We start from the raw sequence: 16,576 nt of genomic DNA, 5'->3' as shown, positions 1-16,576 counted from the left end.
TAGCTCAATAGCCACAAATTCATGCCTCTCTAATACTTCAGCAATAAATCAAAAGTCTGAGAAAGAACAGTGGAACACAACTGCGTTGCATCAAACCTGGATACTCATATTGGTAATAAAGACACAGTGCAAATGCACAAAGAATTGCAGCAAAATGACATGTTCTCTTTCAAACCATATTAGGAGAAAGTTTCTTGTTTAACTCAGCTTCACTAACAGGGAAAAAAAATAAAAAATAAAAAAAACCCACAGTACAAGTTCCTGGGGAAGGTAAAATAATTTCAAACATCAATTGCAAGTGTTTGGTGTAGAAATTATCTACTTTTTTTTAAAAAAAATGCAAATATGGATACATTTCAGGTCACCATCAGCTTGCAATTTGAAAATGCATGCATTTGAGGAGGTTAAATATAGATAACATGTACAGTTTGTTTATTTATTATTAAATACAAGGTAAGTGAAAATAAAACTAAGCAGCAGAGTCAGCTTTTTAGTCTGAAACGAGACTGGTGCCAGGAGGAAGGAAGTTCTTTCAAGCCAGCAGTTTGGTAAGTGATAAAATAGAGGAATATTAATATTATCCATAGTGCCAGAGAAAAACAAGGTGAAATATAAACAATAACCAGGACAACTGAGAACCCCGTTCACAGAACTGAGAAAACAGATTCACCAGATACAGGCATCAACTTAGGTCAGCAACAAACAATTCTCCCCCTATAAATTATTTATATAATCAAACATTTGAGGAAATAATACTCAAAATTCCAAGGTGCTGTAATTAAAAAAAAAAAAAAAAAAAAAGATTGCAGTTACTGAAAACTTGGCATGAACAGCCCATAAACGCAGCCGGGCAGAAGAACAGCTAGAGAAGATGCTACTTTTAGGTTTTGTTTATTCTCAAGCAGCCCAGCACAGATTTAGTTCTCCAGACTACAGCCTTCTTTGGAAGCAAGGAGAAGTGCCACTGTTGCCTAGACCAGCCTACAACGAGCCCGCTCGCAGCAGCTAAAGATTGCAGACCCAGTGCCGCCACGGACAGCGTATCCCCCGTTCAGCACGCCGACACCACCACAAAGGGGCCGGAAAACCTACAGGACATCAACAACAGGCTGAAAAAGAACTGACTCTAAAAATACAGAAAGTTGATGCAAATTGAGCTTTTGTGTCAGCAGCCCTTTACTCCAAGACTTGCTCCTCGTGGAGCTGGGGCAGAACGCCTTGCCTACAGAATGAGCGATGGAAGAGAAGCTGACTACGTCCCCATCAGCTGCAGGAGCTCTTCCACAAAGGCCTTCATGGAAAGCTAAAACCAGAAAACAGACTTTACTAAGTATTATCTGAACACCAGAAATAGAAATCATAGATTCAACAGCTGCTATTCGAGCATGGAGATAAACCATTTGGTTTTGCTGACGTGCTTGTACAAAATGCCCAAAGCAGCCAGTTGCACTAACCTGTACGTAACCGTTGCGCGCCTCCTTCACCAAACGGCTCACTTGAGGAGCATTGCCTCACATGCCTCACAGAAGTGAGAGCTGCTCCAGAAGGCCAGATGCACGTTACACATACGTATGTAAGTACATAAACTAACTGCAGTGTTATTGGATACACATTATTTTTGCATTTGGCACAGAAAACTATATGTACTATTTTTCAACAGGCTTTTTTTATGCAGAGGCAGGATTGCGGGAGCAGCTGTGGCCAAAGTAAGCGCAATGAAGTGTGCTGGCTGGGATTTGGGAAGGGAGAACAGCTGTGTGAACAGCTCCCACTGATCTACTGGAATTGCGAACTGCTCTGCTCCGTTAGTGATGGCAGGAGGGGATTCTCTCCCCATTTCGTTCCTTCAGCTCACACAGAGGTCACTAATTGTCCTTGATATAACTGGTCCAAAGGAGCTGAGGATCTCTGGCCTCATCTTTACTGGGGAAAAAGATGCTGCATCATTCATTTCCCTTGGTAATCTGTGTGAAGACTCTGAACTGCCTCTCTTTGCTTGGATTTCACCTCAAATTAGGACCATCAGTTTAAGAACACATCTGTTGTTATATGAAGTGAATTCCTCTCACACCTTTCTTTTCTTAGAGACTGCCTCAAAACAGGAATTTTTTCTAACCCTATATTCACATAGCTATCTCATGACTGAGCAGAAAAAAGCTAAAATTTAATTCTAACAACTTTAGGTAATAAAATAACAAAGGAACAGAAGTTGGTACGCTGCTCTGGCTATTAAATAAACCAAGAAATATTAAATAAACCAAGAAAAAAGCCAGCCCTCCGATTCCCTGTCCCTTCTCATTCAAAGCAATCTTGAAGTTCTTGACTTCAAGGGCATAAAACCACACACCTACCTACACAGATGTATGTAACGCCCAGCTGTGTGTATACTATATATAAATTTCCACATAAAAACAAAGTTAAAGTTGATAAGAGAAGTAATTATTATTCCAGTAATCCACTAACAAAAAAATAATAAAAAAATAAAAAGAAAGCTCAAACGAGTTGAGAATACCCAGCTTGCCTTCTGCTCATACAAGAGTTTAAAAGCTGCTCAACTGCAAGGTGAGGCAAGAGCAGAACAGTTGTTCGTTCGCCACACAAAGATACCAGCAAGGAGGATTCCTCCGGCTCCTAAGCAAATTCCAGAGCTGCCACTGCTTAGGCTGAAGAAAAAACAACCAGGAAGAAAATGTGCCGTATGAAACTTCTGTCCTTTAGATTGTACAATCCTCTAGGAAAGACATTCTGTATCTTTTTTACGTCCTTTAAAAAAAATAATGGAAAAACATAAATTCTACATGAATGAATAAGGTAACGTACTATTAGCAAGTACATTCACCAGACTTTGTAATTAATGTACACATACACATGCAGTTATTCTGTTCTTGATACAGCTGGAATCTATTTTAAAAAAACAAGGGTCTATCTTGTTTTTTAATACTCTTTTTTTATACACTTTGGTTTTTTATACACTTTGTTTTTTAATACAAATTATTTGTTTCTACATCATGCAGGCATCAGTGACCCTGCAGCTGCTATTACAGGAAGATCTGGATGTATCACACAGCAGTGAAAAAGGGTCGAATTCATTTTCCAGATGGAATCACTATCTGGGTAATTATTTGTTGTAAATTTGACAACACCTCCAATATTATGTTAAAACGCTAAGGAACATAAATGAGAGATTTCAAGGCTGAATTTTTCACTTCCCTGGGGCTGTTGAGACATTCAAATTAGCTATAGGTAAGAGCTCCTCTTCTGTCTCTCTGACTGGGCCACTGTTTTATTTTTTGTGACTGTAAATCATCTAAGACTGAGGCCCCAATCATGGTTTGAGCTTAAACATGCTATAATATTTATGTATACTTACATCTGCAAAGAGATACTAGACAGCTGAAAGAAATTACCTAAACAGATGCTTGAAATCAACTTACACCAGGGGATACTAACTGTTCTCATAAGCTAAAAAAAAAAACAACAAAACAAAACAAAAAAAAAACACCCCACAAAAACCCCAATCCAGAGCATTACAGCACTGTCAACACGAGGCACTCAAACTGGCACGCACCACCAGCATGGACCCAAAACTGAACTAACAGAAAACATGTCAACATTCCTCATTCTTCAACAATGCAGCAAGCTGCAGAACCCTCTAAAAGGTAAAAAAAAAAAAAACAACACAAAACAAAACAAAAAACCCAGAAAAAAAACACACCAAAAAACCCAAACCCTGCTTAAAGACTGGAACTATTGAGACAGACTCGATTCCCGTGATGAACAGGGGTCTCAAATGACGCTGTGTGAAAAGCTGTGTGCCTACTTTTACTTGACTGGTAACAAACTAAACTATTACTCTGACCTCACAATTAAGAAAAATGGAAACATTTTTCTTTAATTCAGTCACAACTAGCCACTTAGGTTTAAATTTTGAGATGTAAGAAGTTTGAGGTATTCCACCTATATTTTTTACTTCATAGGTTTATGAAGAAGATAGAAAGATTTTTAGAACACTATCTTCTTTCGCCAAGTTAAAAAAAAAATATCACCACAACAACAACAAAACACAACACAAAAACACAACCACACCACACTAAATACATTCAATGAAAATAGCCATAACTTGACTACAGGATCAAGTCTCTGAAAATCAAGTCATAAAACGGCTTTAGAAACGCCTAAAGTGCACACACAAAAAAAAGCAAAAACATATGATGCCATACTGTCAAAGTCTTTTAAGTCTTTTGAAGACACAACATAAACAGTTTGTATATTTTATGACTATCTTCCAACACACAGTCTATAAATGCAAAGATAATTTTTTAATTTACACATAAGTTAGATGCACCTTACTTTAATATTTTATATTTTCCAAACACAAAGTAGACAGAGGAAAGCATGGTATTTTTTTAATATTCTCCTAGGTGAACATTGAACAGCTTATTTGCTGGAGACTGATGAATACGTAGCGGACAGGCTTATCAGCTGCAGAATCTACTTTACTGGAAGTTGTCAACTATAAACCCTGGTGTGTCTTTCCCAACCCCCAACTCTAATGACTAATTACAAACTCCAAGGAAGGGAGCAGAAAAACTCTGGCATTTTCACTTCGTATTCCTCACTGTTTTCTGAGGAATACTCTCTCTAAGGAGAGTTTTCCTCATGGAACCTGCAATTGTTACATAAAATATTGCAAAATAATACACACCAAAAAGAAACAACAAAATCTGGGTTATTTTAAAAAAATACATAAAGCAATACAGCTACTTGATTATTATACTTCAAAATGTATTATAACTGTTCTGATCAATCGATAATACTGATTGCAGACTAACTGATATTGGTCCCAATTTAAACAGACAATAAAGCTCTATCACCATGTGAGTTTTGCATACCTACGCCTTTGTGTATAAAAAGATTCTCAGTTTTACAATGGAATTTTCTTCTAAGCTTTGCTTCTCATTTAAAACATAAAATAAGAAAACCTCACAAAACCACAGCAGAAACATGAAATAATTACAGACCAGCTTTGCACAGCCTTCCCAAATCTGCAAGAAGCCTGCAATGGCAGCTATTACATACTATCCTCATCTCAATTTTGAAACCTGAAGGCCAGAATTAAAATGTAAACTGTATTATTTCCATCACTGAGAATATTACCAAAATTGTGCAGTTAAACCAACTCCAAAAATAAAACACTACCTACTGCATCCCCCAAACAGCAATTACCTTCCCAACAGCTACATCATGACTCCTAGAAAATTAACACCATTATAGGGAGTTGGAAGAGGGGGAACTGGAACATAGTGAGATTTCAGAACTGAAAGGTGTAATATATGTATGTTAACAATGTACTAAGCAAGGAAATCCTGCCTGCCACCCTTCTGGTACCTTCAAATGCTTTTTCAGTAGTCACTGATATCCCCATGCCTGCGATGACACTGCTACCTGCCCACAGCCCACCGTGCTGGCAGGCAGTTGTGCTGTTGTGCATCTGTCCTCTCTCTCCAACTTTGTTTTTTCCCCACACCTATTCTTTCCTGCTGCTAATCGAACTACCAACTCTTTAGGGCTGAAATTCTGTTTTGAATACTCATCGATACTGCAGACAGCACACAGAGCTTGATCCCTGCCTGGCACTTTCCTATTATAAGTAACATAAGGGTACGTTGACTAACCACAGGCAATCAAGGTATTATCATCTCATCTGAGGGATGGTATCATCTCTAAATCTATTGCACTTCACAGTTGCAATGCATAAGAAACTTGATAACTTTGGTTACCAAGCTTCAGTTTTCTAAGATGCACCAGTCCTTGTGATCATATTGGATTACTCTAAGATACGTGCCAAAATAAGGTCAAGACTTCCTTGTATTATTCAGATAATTTGATCTTTTTAATGTAGCTGAACTTGGGAATACTCCATAATTCAGATACTTTACCACAGTCTTCAGGAAAGCTCTCACCAGAATACTCTAGATCTTTCTTTGTCCTGTTGCCAGCTGCGCAACATTCAGACTTCTCGTGCTCCTTCCAGGCTAGGGGTGAGCAACAACACACCCCAACAGCCCCCAGTGAGGCTCTACTGACTTGGATTTAAGATTAGAGTTGCCACCTAAGGCACTTTCGCAGTCTGCAGCTAGCAATCCGTTAATACACTCTGATCTTCGCAAATACTTGCTCAGTGGATCTAGTAGATCTGACAACCCAAGGCGCAAGGCAGGTAGCACGCAGATGGTTTGTCTTTATTCTGCAGATCAGATACAGCTTTGGACTCGTCAGGACAGGTCGCCGTTTGTCCTCCTCGGCGCAGCTGAGCCCTGGAACGGCACCGACGCACACGCTTGCCTGCCTTCGTGCTCATGCTGACCCTACTGCCTAGCTCGCTTTCGGTTACAAGGTTTTCACAAGTAAATTTAATGATAGACTGGAATCATGAAAAAAAGGACCCTCATTCTGATTTGATAGTTAAAATTCCTGATGTCAGAGACTTAAGGAAGAACAACCAGCACACCTGAAATTAATAATGGAAAATAAACAGGTAATTTAAGTTGAAGGCTTGCTTGAAATTCCCATTTCTCAGATACACTTTCTCTTCACTCTTCCAGTGCCCTGTCCAGCAGCTGTTGTTTGCCTACCCATTGGAAAATAAGACACAAAGTAACATTACAAATAAAAACACCTAAACTTTCAGTATATTCAGGCTTTTGAGAAACTGACATGTTTTAAAAAAAAAAAAACACTTTCAAACTTTTCACAGACAAACAAAACAAAAGATTAAGGGCAAGAATAGCAATAACAACTTTTTGATTGTTTGTTCTACCATTTGTTTATTCTATCATTTATTTGTAAGTGGTAGCATATAGCAAAACACTCGGAAAGGACTGAGCATAAGCAGCAGCAGTGGGAAACAGTACAACTTTGCCATTTTTCATTCATTTTCTGAGGTGAAAAACCAAACAAACGAAGAGCTATTTAACATTCCCTGATTCAAACCTTAAGGAAAATAAATTTATATCAATACCTTGGCAACAAGTTTCTCCGAGTGGACAGCTCAGCCCACAGGGACCTCCGGCCAAGCCAAAGCCAAGGGAGATGAGCCGTGAGCAGCGCGGGATGCAGACTGACACCGTCCCCAGTGCCACCTGCAGCAGTATCAGCTGAAGAGGGACAGGACATTTGCCACGTTCATCTGATTCCTCTAACTGGTGGAAGGAGCGTGACCAGTTTGCTCAGTGTGTGAAATTTATATTTTTTATTTTCTGCTTCTGTTTAGCCATCTACTTGAAAAATATGAAATTTTCTCTTCTCTGGTTTAGGAGTCAGGTCCAGATAGATTTCAGATGCTTCCCCTAGAAAGGGAACAGCTCTACATAAAATGAAACAAAGTTGTTTATTTAATTCTTTTGTAAGGTGCACTTAATTTTAAAATATGCCAAAAAAAGATTTGTAACATCCCGACTAAAAATCCTTTCCCAACACACCTTCTTGGTCTGTAGTCCTCAGCTGCCATAACAGTACAATCTTTAATTGTACACAATATTTTTATTATAGGATAAAGCATCTTTACTTAAACTGTCAAAATACAGTGCGTTAAAAGGATCACAAAAGATTCATGACTTCTAACTAGCAAAAACTGCTTTTTGTTGGTCAAAAATGAGATACAAATTTATAAACTACGTGTCAATGAAAACAGGTCGTCATATTTTCTCCCAACACAGAAAAAACCCAAAATTTTACCTAGATCACATTTGCTGTGAATTCCACATGGCGTAACCCTATCCACCAGTGCCCCAGTGGTGGGTAGTCCACAGAGAAATAGCACAACATCAATACCGGGTAATAAATTCAAGTTACACTAGAAAAGATGCCTGTTTTAGACAAAGAAAAGTCCAGAGGAATGGGAAGCACTGGCCAAAGCTGCTCATCGTTCAAAGCATGCTGAAGGTCCCCACCAGCAGTACTGTAACAAAGCCTCACGGAACACAAGCTGATGTTCCAAAGCAAATCCTGGGACAGCAGAAAGGACCTCCTGTTGTCAGGGAGGAGGACATTCAGTACAAGGAGAGACTTTATAGAGCAAGGTTGGTGATGGCGTCCACCCAGAACCCCAAATTCAACACAAAAGTGTTTATGCTGAAATTTGGTAGTTCCATAAATGTATGTTTAAAGTTCTCACTGTGAACAGTTTTTGTAACTAACATGACATCTATACTTGGGTGGGTCCCATTGTACTGCTATATTACATCAATGAGAAAGATACTCGTCAGGAGTTACAATTTTGACTATCACCAGAATTTCCAATGCAACCAATCCAAAAGTTCAAAGGTAGATTAACACTGTCATTCTGCCCTAAAATATATTTCCTAGTAATAGCTTTGATAATCTACAGAGCAGCATTTCCATTACCACCTATTTGATGGGACTTTCATAAAATAAAATTCCTAATGACTATCAATAAGAGAGGCTATTCGTATTTTACACAGCTTTTCTGTCTTGCATATTTGTTTACAAACGTGATCTCTTCTCAAAGACTACAATTACAAAAGTGTCAAAATTAAAACAATTCAAAAAAATTGAAGGAGTTCTGCAGCTTACCTTATGGATTAGTTTATATTTTACTTTACGCTACCACACTTCACTTGCTTTAGCCCCTTATCTGTTACTTGAACTAGTATTTCATGAATAAATGATATTTTTTGCTTTTTAAAAATTAGGAACTATTTTCAATCTTACACTTTAATCATAATTTGAACAATGTTTTTAACTTACGTTTTAATATTAAATTACTAGAACCACATTTTTTGTAGTAAAAATGGCAAAGCTGACCTTTATTTTATTAGCCTACAATTTGCTCACCAGTGTTTTCTTAAGCTATATGAATGGCTTATGTATGCTGACAACATCCCACAGATGGTTATGATTATGTTCAACAGGACAACGCACCCACTTGAAAACTTCCACAGACGCTTACCTAATGGGATGTCACATTAAATCTGACATAGTAAGATAAAATAAGTACATACTAATTATATCATCTCAAAAAGGTCATTTTCAAATGATAAGTCGCAACATTTCTAATGTAATTATTGAGAGAACCGCTGCACTAACGTTCATCTAAGAATAAGTTTCTAAGCAAGTGTGATTATTGGACAGCTTTCTTCTGCCAGAAGATGTCCTTGAATATACATAGCTGTCAACATCTTGGAAATAGATGCCCCTAACTACAAAACTCTGGTAAACGTCAGGATTCGATTTGACTACTACTTGCTTCCTCTCTTAATGCTTAATGACTAATCCCTCAGAGATACCCTTAAAAGCCCTAAAATGTTGTCCTTGGGTAGAAACTTTCACTCAGCAATCAATCGGGAGCAAATTAGATGATTGTGTTGAAATGTACTGCACTGTTTAAGCTAACAAATGAATGAAGAAAGGTAGTATATCGGAACATATGCCACTACACTGAAGTTGCTAAAAGGGTCTGTTGGAAGAATATTTGGTTTCCAGTGAAGCTAATATGCTATAAGAAGGGACAGTGATGAAAGAATACCAAGTCATATGGAAATCCAAATATAGTGACAGACACAATTATTTTACTAATTGCTAATGAATACAGTCAAGTGGCTTCAAAAAGCAAAACTTTGCTTGGACTACTTCAGGTTTTGACCTCTGCATGAGCAAATGCATTTCAAACTGAAGCCCACCAAAATTGATTAACGGCGCCAGCCAAGGCCAGCATGTAGTTGAAGCTTTTTTCCATCTATCACATGGCCCCAAGGATAGTTAAATGAACCTTAAAATGGCTACAAACAGCTCAATGACTACACAGACTACTGCCAATTAGAAATAATTAGGCAGTCATTTTGGTGGTAAGTCTTTTTAAGTGCATACATAATGATGCAATGATGCTTATTAGCGATCTCATATGAGCTATGCTCAAACAGCCTGGAATAATTATGCAACTATCACAAAGCCTTGCACATCTCTGTACTTCACCTTAATGCATTTAAAAATCCACTTCATTACCTCCAGTAATTAATCCTCCATTAATTGCAGGAAAAGCCCAGTTTACCGTGCTTCGTTTCTAATTATCTTATAAATAGTTATGGTTCTAATTAATGTGTTCATTAAGCTGAATATCTTTCTCAAAGCCACGCTCAGAGCAAAGGTTCTGCTTTTGAGAAAAAAAGCCTAACTAGCCATAAGGTGAGGCCATTTTGGTTGTATTTGCTTTTATTTTAGTATATTCAACCTCCTAATTGGCATTTAAAATCTAATTTGGAAGAACTTCAAGAAGACTATATAGTAGAAAAATAGCGAGAGGATTTTTTTTTTTTTTTTTTTACTCATTCTCCAATCAAGAAGCTTAGAGCTTTAACAGGAAAACTTTTAGCATATCTTTTTGATATAGACTGGTAACAGATTTTCAGTGCTATGCCACAGATTAATTTAAATTCTATTACAATTTAGCTTACCCCTGCACGTTTCCATATAAGAGAAGCAAAAACTATAGAAGAAAGCTAGATATCTAACAATACACACATAATTTAAACAAAACATACTGCTGCCCTTGCCTTTATTTCTAGGATATAAATCAGGGTTACAGAATTAAAAAAAACAACAACCGTTATTCAAGCTGAGCATAACATAACTCTTTAAAGTCAATGACAGTTTTTCAGTTTGCCTTACTAGGAGCTGATATGATCCTACAAGAACTGCAACTGAAGAATATCTTAAAATAATATTTACGGATAAGGAAACTCCATATTGAAAGCATATGTTTCACAGTATTTTGGAGGTATACATATAAGAATTGGCAGAAAATGTAACGATTTAAAATTAAAAAAAAATCTACAAAAGTATAATCACAATATTTAGGTTACAGTTAGTATTAAGGTATAAATATTAACCTATCTTTTCCTAGATTTTAACTTTTTAAATATGCATTATATTGAAATACATCTCTCCCCAGCTATACTATGCAAAAACAAATAGAAATTCTCACATTTTTTCCTTATGTGATCACATATTTAACAGAAAGGATTGTGCTCAGATAGTTACTTAAACACTATTTTAACAGTAAAAGGACAAAGGCTTTACATATGCCTGAAATAAATTTTTTTGGCAATCTTTTCCTCCTGTAACATCACACCTCAGTAAAATCTGGAATCACTGAAGTCAAGTGCAGGTTTGCCATTGTCTCCGACAGGGCCAAAGCTTTATACCAATAAACCTATATTAGGCCCAGATGAAACATTATCATCTGTACATACTCTTGCATTTCTGGGAGACCCAGTGTCTTGCCTTGGAAACTGGCAACATTCCCCGTTTGCAGTGCCTTATTCTAGCTTTCAAATCGCCTCCCACCTGATCTCAACTTGAATGACCCATGCTCGACCCTTTTTTCCCCAGGCCACAGCCTCCATACGTGGGCACCTCACCCTCTTCTCTTGCGCCTTGCTAGAAGAGAGCACGAGCGAGCTTTCAGACGGAGCAGCACACCGAACCATCCCAAAGCAGAGATGTGGGAGAAGAACAGGCACTAAAGGACGAAAGGACAGTCAGGAAAGCATCACAGTACCCCAGCTTTAATCAGCTTAATCTGGACTCACCCCCAAAGCACACTCTGGTCATAGTATCAACAAAAACTGGCAGCTGCCCATCTGGATCTTGAAACACAATTGATTTATATGGGCTCAAATGTGTTTGTACAACGGTACCGAAACTGCTGCCCGCAGCCGCTACTGTTCTACTCACAAAGACAGCAACGCCCTGCCATGGAGCAGTGACTTCAGCTGAACTCTGGGACAAAAACAGTGAACAAAGAATTCCAGGGCTTGTATGCCAATTTATACAGAAGAACGATCATCTCTAAAAAACAAGACAACAAAAATCCTCTAAACCACAAGTCAGCAACTACAGCCTTTGCCACAAAGATGGATTCTGCAGCACAGCTAGGAGCAGAGAGCCATCATACCTTGAGAAAAATAGTAAGAAAGGCAGTGGTCCCCAGGTCCTGGCTCCCACAAAGTTCCAGACCAGCTTTCAGCAACAGAGACAAGATATTACCAATGAATGTCTTATTACTTATAAATAGTATTAATTTCTCCTGATCTATTTCTAGCAACATATTTAACCTCTAGTTTGCAAAAAGCATAGCATCAGGCACAGCAGACTCCATATGTTGCTGACCCCTGATCCAAGGTGCCTGGTTAAAAGAACAGCCTTGTTACAACTGCCCCTCACGTAACTGGAATAAAATAACGTAAGACTAATATACAAAGACAACTGAGGAGGACTATGGTAACCAATCTATAAATACGTAAAGTAAACACGGCAAGGACTCTGTGGAAGAAACAGTACTCCATCATTACAACTATTACGAAGAGGGAAGCCAAATTAGTGTTGTACATGTACTTTTAACACTGGTACACACAACTCCAGCAAAGTTGGTTTAGGTACATTCAACAAAACTCAAATTTTTGAAATACATGGGATATTTCGCTTGTATTCCACAGAGCAACTGTCACTCTTGCTAGGGCTCTTTACATTCTGATGAGTCTCATGGAAAACAGTAGTAAAACACTTTTTTCAGCACAAATACATGGTTTTTTCCTGCATCTTTTTAAACTAGATTCTGTTACTGTTATACATTACTAGAACCAGAAAGAATGAAAGATGGGAATAAACAACAGCAAAATGTTTCTACCAAATTTACAACTTCGCGTTTCACTTTTTGATAATCACATTCTAGAAATTAACGCTAGAAAAAGTAGCAATTTACATATCAAACAATGAAGGTCTTATATTACCAATGCATCTTTAAGACAGCTGCTGTATGTTGGTTTGCATAGCTGCCTCTACAAACATGAGCTCTGCAGCAAAAAATAACAGATTATTTCATGGCCAGAGCTTTGGTAACAGAGAAAAAGAAGATGTAAAAAAAAAAAAAAAAAAAAAATCAAAATACATAGTAGTTTAGAATGTAGACACATCAAAATCAAAAAGCCAATTCTCCACTAAGGGGAAATCATATTCTTCTTCTTGTCTTCTTGAGTATCTTTTCCCAAACAGAAAACTGAATCATTAAAAAAAACCACCACACCCCCAAAAAAACACCAACCTGCAAATATACCCTTTCCTAAAGGGAGAAATAAAAGTTTTTAGAAAAATAAGAAGCTGTACTTAAAATACATTGTGTCCATAACACCGGGACTGCCTTAGAAAAAAAAAAGTTTACATGTAATTAGACTCGATACTTAGCTCTAAATGAACAACACTTATGCATTTTTGTCTTTAAGGCTTTTTTTTTCCCCCCCCTCTTTTACCAATGAAAGGCATCAAAGCAACTGTCACTAGCAGCTATCTGGCCTTATTGATAACTTAAGGGCCCTTGGCGTTGCCTTATGAAGTTTAATTTCCCAAAGTGGTCAATTAGATCTCAGTACTGTGCTCGTTGGTGGGTTATTGCTCTAGGACATCTTCAGTGCTACTGTTTCACCTCTGTATTTTTTCCAGTATAGTCATGTAGACAAACTGTTAAGTTCATTTCCAAAAAAGTCAGTTACTTTAGCTCAAAAATGTTTTTAGGAACTATTGGTGGTATAACCTGTAATGCAGCAAAATCCTAGATAAAAACCTGCAGGTTTTGATTTACTGGGGGGGGGTGGGGGGGGGGGGGTGTGGGGGGAAGAGTATGATCCGACATTACCATCCACAGAACAACTCAAGATCACATAAGCAAACTCAGCAATCTGAATTTCAACCAGTTCTTCCCTGCCCCAAGCGTTTATTTCAAATTTAAGGAAGGAAATACAATATCTTAATTAAACATACATTCTAATGGATCATGGACTCCAAACTTCCCCCTCCCCACCAGTAGCAAGAGAGACAAACATGGAATATTTACATTGATTCCCTACATAATTATGTGGGTCTGTACAGCTAGTTGCATGTAAGTGCATTAATTTGTGCAGCAAGGACAGAAGAAAAAATATCCTAGGCAGCAGATCAAAACTTTAAAAGAATAATAATTCCAGTAGCTATTACCAGGCAAAAAAAAACAACAAACCAAAACCAAGAACAACCAGAAGTAATGAAACATTTCAAAATAAATATTCTGATTAAGTAGCATTGCTTGATTCCTTATAGAACTTTCAACTGCTTCTCTTTGGAAAATTCTTGGATCCATTTCCATAGGAGGTATTTCCAAAGCATTTTTATAGATTAAGACACCTTTTCAATACTGTCTGAAAATACGTGTCCAACCTTGTTCTTCACAATTATCCTGTCATTTCTTGGGTTTTTTACAGCAGATACACAGAACGAGCCATGTTTGTACCCTCTCCCCCAGATTGCTCCAAGCCAGTACTGCTATTGTTACTCAGACGACACTTCCTAATTCCTTCCATCTCCTTCCCATCAGACCATAACACTCACATTGCCTGATGTCTGCAGGACGGTCAATTCAGAAAACCTCCACTTTCTTCCCCAAGCCCTTCCTTTCCCCCAGAACAGCTAACATCACCTATGTTAATGCTTACTCCTGTATGCAAGACCTCTACTCTTCAACTGAAACCAACTTCAACTTCAATCCATACATCTGCATCACATTTCAATTTAGTCTTTCTTCACAACATTCTTAGAAAAAAAAAAAAAATCAGTCTTCCAAGTCCATACAACTGTAATTCATCTTATTTGTGTGATGATCTTTGCTCATTACTTGAGCCATTCCATTCTCCTTTTCCCCTTTTTTTTTTTTTAAATTAATCTCTCCTCTACCTCCTCTTGTTCCCCCATAAACTCTCAGTCTAATTTGCAAGGCCACTCACAATTTTGTTCTTTGTTTTTCTGCCATTAACTCTTCCACTAGATATTGCTGCTAACAAAACGTGCGTCCCTTTTATCTTCCTCTCTCCTAAGAGCCTTTATTTTCTTTTCAGGCCAATGCTGTTCAAAAAAATTCTTCCTGAAATTCTTTATAATTAAAACTCTACATTGTAATCTATTAGAAGCAATCCATTAGTGTGGGCTAATCAGAATGGCCAGATACAGCCTGTAACTAAAAGCAAGTTTTGAACACAAGTTAGTACAGATTGTGTCTCGATCCAACACTTGCTATCGGCTGTAAGATCTGACAGGCCAGGGTGTTTATTTGGAAAGACTCTAACACATTAATACTACCACAGTAAAACAATATAATGCATGAAAAAAAGAGACTAACTGCAGATCAAACCATTCCTATTCAGCATTTCAAGTAATGCAAATACAAAAGCATTCAGTGATAAGACTTTTCAAAGATATAGACAGTATTACAAACAACATTTGACTGTGCAATATCAACTCTTCACCAAAATATTTCCTAGCAATGGTTGTATTCTTAAGAAGATACTAAAAAAGAAAATTCTCAAAGACCAAAAAAAACCAACCCTCGGGCAAAAGATGATTGACCCTTGCCAGTACTAAAAACTGAAACCCACAAAAACCTTAAGATCTTCCCTATACAGTTGCATGCTATAAAGAACACAGGTAAACAACTGATACATAGCAAGGATTTACAGCTTTCCCCAACCACGAATAAATGTCTGAATGAAGCTATGACCTTTTTTGAGAACAGATCAAACCCAATGGCAAGAATCTCCAACTTCAGGGTAAGCGTTGTCTAGTGTTGTATTTGTGTTTGAAGCAGCAGCGTTGAAAATTCATCTAGAAAGGGGTGGTGGGGAATTCTTTTCTTGTAATTCCATCATCACTCTATCATGAACCAGGTAATGCAAATTACACTGCCTTTAGAGATCACTAAATCTGTGAACCTGCCTATTCAGTATGTATACCAACACAGTCCTATATTAAAGAAATTAGTGGGGGTTTACTATTATTTATTTCACGACCCCTTTCACATTGCACTTCTCTGCATGACTACAGGACTCTATTTTTAAATATTACAAACTGTAAGTGCTAAAGACAAAGAATTCTGGCAAGCTATGAGGGTTGAATGTAAGCTAATTCTCGTTTACAGTGCTAGGATAATGGCAACTTCAGTCAACAAGCTGCTTTTTCATACCAAAAAACAAGTCTATTCCAAAGGCACCCATAAGAAGTAGGTCATGCTGCCACTGGACTGCAATAATATTGCATTTCAATATTAAATCAATTAGACTGGAAGAATGATAAAGAAATATCATTGTATCCATGTACCCCCCACACACACACAAACTGGGGTAAAAAAACCACACTGATCAAATGCTTCCTTCACTGACAGTCCAAAGGCATCAATTCCACAAACAGGATCACTTTACACACAATATTTTCTCTCCTTTGATATGTATAGATAGATGTACTAGCTGTTATTGTGTCAGTCTAAGTTGAACTGTCTTAAAGATATTTCAAGGCAGCAGTTTTCAGTTTAACAAAGAAAAAGCCAAAAAACACTTGGCAGACAATAAAAACAAACTTGCATATTTAAAGGCAATTATAGTTAAACACTGTATAATCACAGAATTGTATGAAATCAAGGAATAAAGGTTAACATATTTTGGTTACTTCTATTTAAAGCTACATGAATTAAAAGATTTGTGTT

The 16,576-nt window shown here is 37.5% G+C and overlaps 1 protein-coding gene across 2 annotated transcripts in view; it reads right to left on the bottom strand.

Annotated features, from left to right (window-relative positions):
- The window catches only part of RSRC1 (arginine and serine rich coiled-coil 1), a 167,744-nt gene that overhangs the window by 136,875 nt on the left and 14,293 nt on the right, over nucleotides 1-16,576 (bottom strand). The gene's annotated exons all lie outside the window — the stretch shown is intronic.

Source organism: Falco biarmicus, chromosome 13, assembly GCF_023638135.1.
Source record: "Falco biarmicus isolate bFalBia1 chromosome 13, bFalBia1.pri, whole genome shotgun sequence".
Classification (NCBI taxonomy): Eukaryota; Metazoa; Chordata; class Aves; order Falconiformes; family Falconidae; genus Falco; species Falco biarmicus.
The sequence above is the reverse complement of the archived record's forward strand: the minus strand, read 5'-3'. Positions and strand labels throughout refer to the sequence as shown.